This window comes from Rutilus rutilus, assembly GCF_951802725.1.
Source record: "Rutilus rutilus genome assembly, chromosome: 23".
NCBI lineage: Eukaryota > Metazoa > Chordata > Actinopteri > Cypriniformes > Leuciscidae > Rutilus > Rutilus rutilus.
This window is the reverse complement of record NC_140233.1, coordinates 29,055,259-29,066,696: the sequence shown is the minus strand read 5'-3', so window position 1 is coordinate 29,066,696 and position 11,438 is coordinate 29,055,259. Positions and strand designations below refer to the sequence as shown.

At 37.1% G+C, this 11,438-nt stretch overlaps 1 gene segment (V, D, J or C); it reads right to left on the bottom strand.

Moving 5' to 3' along the window:
• Window positions 1-9,411: 9,411 nt before the first annotated feature.
• Window positions 9,412-11,438, bottom strand: part of LOC311283344 (immunoglobulin lambda constant 7-like) — a 35,608-nt gene continuing 33,581 nt past the window's right edge. Inside the window, exon 3 of the C gene segment in view lies at window positions 9,412-9,946.

The window sequence follows — 11,438 nt, the reverse complement described above, 5'->3', positions numbered from 1 at the left end:
GTCTAACAATTACGTCTGTAGCACGTCTTTACTTGACATCTATACAATGTCCAGAAAAGACGTAAAAAAACGACTTTTTGCTCGCTGGGTAGGTGTCGTTTGTGTTTTAACAACGTTTAGCTCAAGAATAGGGAAGTTCGAATAGCCTATGTGAATATATTGCCAACTGAACTCCTTGAGTTAAGCACTGACCGCATTTCTTTATATTTGAGTCCAAGTTCAAGGGAATTTGAGTCCAAGGGAAAATGATCAATAAATCAATAAAATGTTCCCAAATGAGCCAAGAAATGATGTGGAATAATTTTTATCATGTGCCATCAAAATGTTTTGCAGTAGAGGGTTAATATATATGAATGTCTTCAAATCAATAGTTTCCTCATCAGTTGTTAAATAAGTGCAATGTAAATATTAATAATGACTGAATCAATAATATGTATGATTCTGTCAATAGACTTTCAGAAATGTGTGTATAATAGCTTAGCATTTCTCAACATGAGGAAGTTGTTTGATAATGTGTTTGTGACTGATCTACAGTCTTCAGGATAATGATTTAAATAGAGAGAGTCACTTTGCATTGTCAGCACATGCTTCAGTGCTCTGAGAGTGTTTATAGTGCTGTGAGTTTAACACTTCATGACTGAGAGCAGAACACAATCTTCATCATCACACAAGACTAAACTACAGCAATGAACACAATCAACATCTTCATCTGGACCATTGCACTGTTTATTCAAGGTTTGTGTAATACAGTTTTTACAATAATCATTAATTATCTTAAAATGTCAAATATTCTTAATTTTCATTTTTGTTTGTGTTTTCTTTCAGAGTGTAGAGGACAGTATACTGTAACTCAGAGTCCATTAATACCAGTTCAACCAGGAGAAGAAGTCAGAATAAACTGTAAAACCAGCAGTGGAGTGTCTAGTGGTAATAGGTTAGCCTGGTACTCACAGAAACCTGGAGAAGCTCATAAACTCCTCATATATTATGCAACAAACCTTTATACTGGAACTCCATCTAGATTCAGTGGCAGTGGATCTGGCAGTGATTTTACTCTGACCATCAGTGGAGTCCAGACTGAAGATACAGGAGATTATTACTGTCAGAGTGAACACTATATCAACAGTAAAGCTGTGTTCACACAGTGATAAAGAGTCGTACAAAAACCTCTGTCAGTCAGACGTCACAGTGACTGCACTGATACAGCTGAGAGAAACTGCAGCTGCTGATGGAGGATCACAAAGTCAAGTCACCTTTATTTATATAGCGCTTTTTACACTAAAGATAGTTTCAAAGCAGCTTTACATTGATAACAGGAAAATAATGCAACAAAGTTTGTTTCTGCTGTTCAGCAGATCTAGAAGAAAATATCATCCTAGTCCATCTGAAGTAAGTTCAGTGGTGGTTAACTTTTGTTGTAAAACCATTATTAAAGGGATAAAGTTAAAAGTTAAGTTAAAGTATCATTTGTGTAATGCTCCTGTTGTTAGTGTGAGTGTTTTAGTTCAGTGTTATGAATGACATGTATGTTTTCTGAATGTGAATTGTTGCCAGTGTTATGGAGGAATGAGCTTATTTTGAGACATATATGAAGTGTTTTGTTGGTCTAAGTGAGATTAACTCTTTGGCCAAGATTCATGTTGGTAATGCAGACTGAATGAAGAGTTTTGAAAATGTGGCTTCAGTATTAAACAATGCTTGTTAACAATAATAATAATAAAAAAAAAACTCTAATCAAATAAACACTACCATGTTTTTATTAGGGTTACATGTCCTTGCTGAAGTTGTCTTTAAATGTTTGAAGGTGTTGTGCTGTTGTTTTTTTTTTTCTTCATCTTTCTTAGTTTCCATAAGATCATCTCTCAATGCAAATCAACCCAGTTATTAGGCTAACTGAAATAAAGCCATGCCAATCTCTAGGTATGGTGAAGTCTATGTGATGATGTGGGGCTATTTTAATGCCAAAGGCCAAGGGAACTTTATCAGGATGCATAGTATCCTGGATCCATGAAGTAACTGGCCTTTAAAAATAAAAATCTGCCTGCCTCTATGGGAATTTAACATAGGGGTGTCCAGACTTATGCACCCTGTATTTTAAGGAAGAACATTTATTTATTTACGATACATTATTCATTCACAAAGAAAATTGGTGTCCTTAAAGGAACCGTATGTAAGATTGTGGCCAAAACTGGTACTGCATTCACTTTCAAATTACTGTAGAGTGGTATATCCCCTCCCCCTCCCCCTTTTTTCACATTAATATTCATTATATGATAAGAATAGGATCTTTTCATTTTACTGACTTTATTACAGTATAAAGAATGAATGAGAAATGCAGCAATTAGTTTTTTTTCTATATCTTTACATTTAGTAATTTACATGCAAAAAATAAAAAGTTGAAACAACAACAACAAAGTTGTGAAGCAATAATAATTACAACAAAATATATAATTAAAAAATAATAATAAATCCACCAAACATGTTTAGTATATGGAAGCCCATTCCTGCAACATGAGAAAAAAAGTCATTATTATGAGATATATATATATATAAAAAAAATCTCATACAGAAAATTCAGAAAAATCTAAATTATGACTTGCTGCTCATTGATCTGACGCGACCAGACACAGGATGAATTGTGAACACAGTGAGTATTTTAAACGTGGTTTTAGCTATTAATGATGAGATTCTTGCCTTATAAGATGAACGGCATGGAGTAGCTCTGAGCAAACGCACTCATGAAAGGATTTTAACACTGTTGGTCAAGCTGGAAAATGTAGTGAGCTAAGCTAGCAGTTACTGTACAGTTAAATAAAGCTTCACCCTGGGAAATGTAGCAAGCTAAGATACAGCAATATGGCAAAAGTAGTTTACTACATCTAAGCTATTATTTTTAAACGTAATTTTTATATTGAACCAACTTCACTCCAAGTCACTGCTATCTCAGTGATCAATAAAACTGTCAGTCAAACAGATAGGCAGGCATAATTCGTCAGTTCAATTGTTTATTCAACAACTGTTCCAAACCAATTTGGCACAAAAAAAAAAAAAAAAAAAAAACACACCTAACTGTATAAAATCATATAACTAAATAAAACCATAGCCAGTGGTGGACAGTAACGAAGTAAATGTAATTCGTTACTGTACTTAAGTAGTTTTTTTGTGTATCTGTACTTTACTTGAGTATTTAAATTTGGGAAGACTTTTACTTTAACTCCACTACATTTCAAAGTCAAATATCTTACTTTTTACTCTACTACATTTTCAAAATCAGTCGTTCCTTTTTATTTATGAGTGGATAAAAACTTAACTGGTCAAACGAGCCACCAATCACTAGCCTAAAACTTGCGTGCTTTGTTTTGAACTTGCCTTGGCGCTATCTGCGTGAACCAGAGCCGTTATGAGAGTTGCGACTATAGACAGTATAAGGTTGCGACACACTATAGGCTTGTTCGACTTGAACCGGAGCTGCACAGACCGATCCGTTTATGACATCGCGAGAGTGATTGAAAAGCATACAGAGCCGTCTACACTCGTACACTAATCGATCTATCTCGAGTCGCAGTATTTTAATATCATTCGAATGGCCTGTGCAGTGTGCAGCCGCTGTAATCTCGCCGCCGCGCGGTCACGTGATTCGTGTAGCTATCAATAGTTCCAAACAAATCGCGTTGCCAATGATTTTAAGCGGGGCAGAGAGCAGCAGCTATTATTGCAGCAATTATCGGTAAATATTGACGCATAATGAGCATTGCTTATTACGTTGACACTAAAATTACTTGCATATAATAGCATTTTTTTTCTGGGGAGTAGCAGCATTAATACGTTTTGGTGTTTAATTTTGGAGGGAAATAGGCTGCTCCCATAACGTAGAAAAATAAATAAATAAATAAATTATATATATATATATATATATATTATATATGTATAAATGTGTGTGTGTGTGTGTGTGTGTGTGTGTGTGTGTGTGTGTGTGTGTGTGTGTTTGTGTGTTTAATGGCATTGTGCAGGTTTATGTGAATGTATCATAACATTAGGATGTTTATAATAGGCCTATTATAACTAGACGCTCGTGAAAAATATATACAGTAAATACTGTAAATGTATTATACCTTATGGGAACAGTCCCCTTCCGTCCAAAATTAAACACACAAAAAATGTATTCAATTCAAATGTATATATAATATAAATATATATATAGACTAATTAATGTCATTTTATTAATAGATTGATGTGCCAAGAGTGACATTGGAGTCTTCACGTAGACTGAGTTAAGCAAGAGTCTTGTGACAAAAATAATAATAGGACAATTATAGCCATAAAAAAATCATAGTACTTGGATACTTAAGTACATTTGAAGGCAAATACTTTTGTACTTTTACTCAAGTGAATGTTTAAAGGCAGCACTTCTACTTTTACTTGAGTAATATTTTACCTTGAGTATCTTTACTTTTACTCAAGTACATGGTATGTGTACTTCGTCCACCACTGACCATAGCTATAATAACTACAACACAACCAGGTGTCGGGAGTGTGTGCATCTTTCCATCAAGTAAATTTCTCCCGTGTCAGCCCAAGGATACGTGATGTCACCATCTGGAGCAGAAAGTGGAACTAATGCAACAAAAAGCTGCTATGAAATCTGCTTTATCTTTGCCCACAATCCAAATTATTATTATTATTTTTTCGTTTAGATTTTTCTGTATTCTGTTTTTGTTTTTTTACATTTTTTTGGACTCATATTTGAATGGTTAAATTAAATTAAAATCAGAATTTTAGTATTAAAGCATGTCTAATTAATTGAAATCATGAAACTTATACAATTTAACAATAATGTATTAAAATGTTTAAATAAATTACATGTTTAGGGCACTATGAAATATGTTTTCTTGATTCCATTTTAATGGTATAATTACATTTTAATAACCAATGATTTAAAATGTAATGATTTAAGCAAAACTTTCTATAAAGGTTAAAGCAACCTTTTATTTGGACTGTTCCTGTCCTTCGTTTGCTGCTGAAAGCTCCTCTTGCCCTGAGCTCACCAAACTTCCTCAATATATTGAGAACGGCTGCAACATCTAAAACCCTGTCTGCTGATGTGCTTCCTTACTTCCCAGTAAGACATGAACTATCTATCCATGACTCGTATGTGCTAAGAGGAGCCCACAGACTTATTGAGCCTCTTAGCACACGTTCACGTTTGGTCACTCTAGCACACGAAGGCCATCAGGGAATTGTGAGGACCAAACAACGACTCTATATTGGTGGCCTAAGATGGATTTGCATGTACAGTTCACAATTGCAACCTGTCAACGTCCAACTTAACGATAAGATAGCTAGAAGCATGACCCCAGTTCAGTATCCAGCCGGTCTGTGGCAGAAACTGGGCATTGATGTGGTAGGGCCTTTTAAGATAGGCCCTGTTAGCTGTAGATATGCCATTACATTAATTGACTATCACTCAAAATGGACCTCAGTTCCTGTCATCAGTTCAAACATTTCTTGCAGTTTCGAGCTGAGCGATGGACGAACCTGGGACGTGTCTCATTTGGCACCACTACATACAGATTTCACTCCGTCTGAACAATCAGCTTCTGCTCCACCACTGGAAAGTGTCGACACCCAAGCCGAGAGACATCGTGTAGAAGGAAGCCAATGTGGTTCAAAGACTGTAACTTAGAGTCTCACAGTAAGCAAGAAGAAAGTAAAGGTCAACTAAAAGTGGGAAGAAAAAAAAAACATTTATTGGTTAAATCTGTATGGATGCACATATAAATGTTAATGTTAAACATTAGAGCATTGTTCTGCATTTGGTGAAACGTAATTGAAAAAAAAAAAAAATCAATTCAGGAAACCTTTGAATTATCTGAGAATACTGTTTTGTATCTTTGGTAATGTTCAGTGAAGCTGCAGCACAGATGTAATCAATTAAAGCCGGTGCACACTGTGAGATTCTGGCCGCGATTTGGCCGTCTGAGACAAATTTAGCAAATCCTAAAATAATCCTCTGATCCTAGGATAAAATCTGAAGTCTTTGATCGTTAGCTTGACATGTTCACCGACAGCGACGGTAATGACCGTTACAATCTAATTTGAGCTCAGCTGAAATTCTGCCAGTGTCAGAAGATTTGACTCAGTCCTGCAGTGTGACTTCTCCTACGACAGTCACATTCTCTTCGTTTTTCAAGACAAGCCATGAGCAAAATTAACCTTAGAGATTTCTTGTAGCCATCATTTCAATCCTGCGTGTAACAGGGACGTGCAGAGAGTTCCTCAGGGGCAGGGGCTCAAATGTAAAAAAGGGGCATATATATATATGTGTGTTAGGGGTGCAAGAATATCGACTCAATATCATTATCACGATATCACGTTGCCCGATATTATATCGAAAGTCTTGCGATAATTATGCGATATTTTTTTTATGATGTGTCCCGTCCGACATGCACCTCTCGAAAAATACACGTCGCTTGGTAGCGTTGCATTTCCCCCGACTCATTTCCTGGTTCTCCTTCTACAAAAACAACATGAAATCAAGGAGAGGGTTAACTCTTCATGCTACAGATTTCCCACAGTGGTCAGAAAGAACAGGGGAGACACTTCGTTTCTCTCTCTAGAGTCGCTACTCGCTCCAAAGCTAATCGCCGTCACTCTCTCACTTCTCCCTCACTCTACACACACAGTCCCCACACACACACACACTTGCCGGCTCGATGCACACGCCAGTGTACAAGTATAAACATCAGGCCACTTACATACGGCGAAAGCTCTGCGTGGAGCCTCCGCAGGAACATAAAGCAGTGAAGAAATAGACAGAGACAACCAAACGAAGCGAAAGAAAAGAAAGGACCTAAAGAAAGAGCGAAGGGAGCCAGTGGAGCAAAAGAAAGAACACAAAAGTAAGAAAATGAGTGTTGCTCAGGGAGAAGACGAAATAACAGAGATTGAAGAGGAAACTTTAGTGGTCAAAAGTAATGCCTCCTCGGTAGCTTGGACATACTTTGGCTTTAAGCTAACAGATGTTGCACAGGCTAATGCACATTGCAAAACGTGTCGAATGGTGGTAATCCGCACAAAAGGCAATACAACAAACCTATATTCACATCTTAAGAACCACCACAAGCCACTTTACGATGAGTGCTATACTACCCCAGAAAAACCTGTTGCCGTTAATACGCCAGAGCTAGCCAAACAAGAACTCAAAGAGACATACCGAAATCACCCATTCTATAACGTACTATTTGGCCAAAGATATGATGCCATCCACACAGTGGAAAAGAAAGGCTTCAAGAAGCTTCTGAATGTACTAGAATAGGAATGTACACCTGTTTCTCACAGGTAGCTATCCCACAACTGTATGAACAGTGCAGAAAGGCGGTGCAGGCAAAGTTTGGAGTCGGAAAGATTGAATATGTTTCATCCACGACCGATCTGTGGTCCAGCCGCACTACAGAACCGTACATAAGTCTCACTGTGCACTATATCACGCCGAGTACGAGCTCGCCAGCAAACGCCTTCAGACTTCCTACTTCCCCGAGGACCACACAGGACAAAACATCTCCGTTGGCCTAAGTCAAGTCAAGTCAAGTTTATTTATATAGTGCTTTTCACAATACAGATTGTATCAAAGCAGCTTCACAGTATTAAATTAAAAGTTTGTTTCTAGTGGAAAACGTCCACATTTGGTAATGCTGATCAATAGTATTGTTGATTGATTAATTAAATTAAATATCCCCAACTGAGCCAAAGGCAACAGTGGCAAAGGAACCGAAAAGACTCCATCAGTTGGCCTAAGGGATGCCCTGGATTCATGGGGTTGTGTCCAGAGCATCAGGTGACTATAACGACTGACATCGGGAGCAATATAAAGACGGCTGTGAAACTCAACTAATGGCAGAGGCTACAATGCTCTGGGCTCCTGCTGCACAATGCTGTTGGTTATTATCATATTATTTGTAACTTTCATTACATGTATAAGGGATAGGATTTTTATTAGTGTATACTGACATGATATTGTGTAGATCTCGAAGCTGACACAATCATATATTTATTTTATACAATACATTTCAATAAACCTGTAAAGATAGACCCATTTAAATAAACCTTTATTTCTGTTTCACTATTTGTTGCTATAACTTGTTTTAATAGATACAAAGTGCTAATACATGTATTATGTCTTGTGTGATGACCAGTGGTGGAATGTAACTAAGTACACTTACTCAATGTGAGGAAATCAGAACGGATACAATTGCAAGTAAAAGGCGTTTATTGAGGTGGTCAGAAACGCACAACACAGATCGGGGAAAACAAACACTCAGATGATGATTGTGGCGCAGGGACTTTGATGGCATCCGGTGGTGGTGAAGTGATCGGCGTGTTCGGGAAACCAGGAACCAGTGAAACATCCAGACGAGGTGACGAATAACAACGAATCCACACGACAATAATGCACAGCAGGGAAACAGAGAGCCACACGGGAACAGGACATGACACCGGGGAAACCACAACGATCTGACAACATGAGATGGGAATTACTGCACATATAAAGGGAACGGGGATTGATCACAGCTGGCGACACTAATCAATACAATGAGTAACCACACACAGACACACACACATCAGAAATGAGACAGCCGATTCATGAACTGTGACACTCAAGTACTGTAGGCTACTTACAAATGTTGAGGTACTTGTACTTTATTTGAGTCTTTTCTTTTCATGCCACTTTCTACTTCGCTACATTTCAGAGAGAAATATTGTACTTTTTACTCCAAAACATTCATCTGACAGCTTTAGTTACTTTTCAAATTAAGATTTTTGCACACAAAATATGATCATCATGTTTTAGGTGTAATATATGATCCTGTCAATCAAACTGAACAGACTGCATTCAGTCACTTCTGCTGTCTGGACGTGATGCTTTCCATTTGAGCCTCAGAAACTTTTACATTCTTACACAATTACTGTCACAACGGCTGATTCTTGATTTATGATCTTGTATTATATTTTTCTTAACATTTTCATATACAGTATATTTACACCATCGCCTATAAATGTAATGATTATGTAACAATTAGTGTCAGAACGGCTGATTATTGATCTTGATTTATGATATTTTTATATTCTAAACTTTTTAATCTCCTATAAATGATCAGTTTGTCTGCGCTGCTTCACTAAAGCAGAAGTGAAAGTGTTCCAGTCCAGATCATGTAACCAATCAGAGAGTGAGACTGAAACCCCATTTGCATTGTCAGGGTGGAGTGATTGTGATCCTCTCAGAATAGAGCAGCTCTGTCTCCAGAGACCATGTTCAAACCCCAAGAGCTTTATTTGACATTTACTGCTACATCAACCTTCTGAAAAGCACCTGCATCTTCATCTGTTAGTTGAATGATGTTGTCAGACACAAAGTGAACTTGTTGAGAAGCTTTATTGAATGTTGCAGCAAACACAGCAGATTGAAAGATCACACACACACACACACACACACACACACACACACACACACACACACACACACTCACTCTTTCAGTATTGAGTTGTAAATCACTACAGCTGCAGCACTAGACTCATGTGAATCCTGCCTGACACAGGACACTCAGATACGGCTCATCTTCAGGAGAGAAACATCAGCACTCAGAGCTCTTGTGGAACGAGACCTCATGAGGAGCTCCATCATGTGTTACTCTGCAGACGTACAGCTCTCCCGCTTCCCAGCGTGCTTTGCTGAGGGTCAGGACGCTACTGCGGCTGTAGCGGCCGTCCTGCTGGCTCTCTGCGCTGGTCAGAACCCCCTCGGTGACCTCTGACCCGTCCAGTGTCCAGCTCACCAGCGCCCCCTGTGGAGAGTAAGAGCTGAGCAGGCAGAGCAGTGCGGCTGAGTCTCCAGAGATCTGCAGAGAAGAGGGCGGCAGCAGAGACACTGAGGGCTTCACTGTGGGACCAGCTGCAGGAGACAAACACAACACATTCACACACACACAACACACTGCACTGCACATTCACAGCATAGGAATAATGCTGATCTAGTTTTAGATTAAATCATTATAAAACAATATCAGTAACAGTTTATTTAAAGCTTTCATACATATTAAATTATAAAAGTATTTTAATGCATTAATTATGCACTGCTATATACATTAAAATGCATGTATGATCTAATCAATAAGTGTAACAGCAGTTATAACACATATTATCTATTATCAGGCCGATCTGACTGCTTTAATTCCAGCAATTATTCACTCTGAACATTAATATCTTACATTTTGAGATATTCTCCTGAACTGAAAATGTAACTCAATTTCAAACAGAGTTAAAACACAATTGAATCATACAGAATGAACAAAACACTGAATTATAAGCACAACATGAGCAAAAGAGATTCAGTATCATTGACTGAACTACAGAAAGAAGCAACATTTACATTCTGATGTCAAATCTCTTTTTCCATGTATGATTTCTACAATAAAAGATGAACTAAATATGAACTCAGTGTAGAAATAAATGAAGGAAAAACAAACCTGTAATAAACTATATAAACTCATAGTGAGACAGAAATGCTTTCTTATGAATCAATAACTTAATCACTTTACTTAAAGCCTTTATATGTATTGCAATATAAAGAATTTTGAATATTGTTTTACACATTATAAAGATGTATGATCTCATGAATAACTGTAACCGCAGTTATAACACATTATAATATTATCTATTCATTGTTACACCTTCCAAACATTATAATACACTAAAACTAAAAAACTTTAAGATGTAAAAAGGAATTTGCAAATATTTTAATGCATTTTAACTTTGGTTACAAATATTTATGAAAAGATATAAGGCATTATAATGTACATTGTTGATACCTTTATAATGCATTAAACATAAAGGCTTCAAGTAAAGTTTCGCCACAATATCTAATAATCATTATTATTAATAAATGTTGTTCTTGTTTCCACTGTAAAACACTTTCTGAAATCTAAATTGTATTTTTTTATTAGGTGATTAAATAGACAGACTTACCGATCACCAGTTTAGTTCCTCCACCGAATGTGTACCACAGTGATACAATCTAATGAAACGCTCGTACAAAAACCTCTATTCCACTCGAGTGAACACACACTCCAGCAGAGAGAGAGAAACAACACTTCAACACACTGATATTAGAAGATCCTCAGCTCTTCTCAACACTCACTCATTCAGATTTGACTAAATGCTTTCTGATATAACACTGTTTAAAGAAATATATTTGATGAGCTGTGACCTCTGAGGTGACCTTTGACCTCTTTGATCATGGATGATGATGTGGAGTTTCTCATAATGATGCTTCTGTTCTTCATATGCAGATCAATCATCATGATTCACAGAAAAACCTGCAGCTTCAGACTTCAATCTTCAGTGAAAATCTCTTCAAATAATGAGTTTATTGAATATTAGAGCCA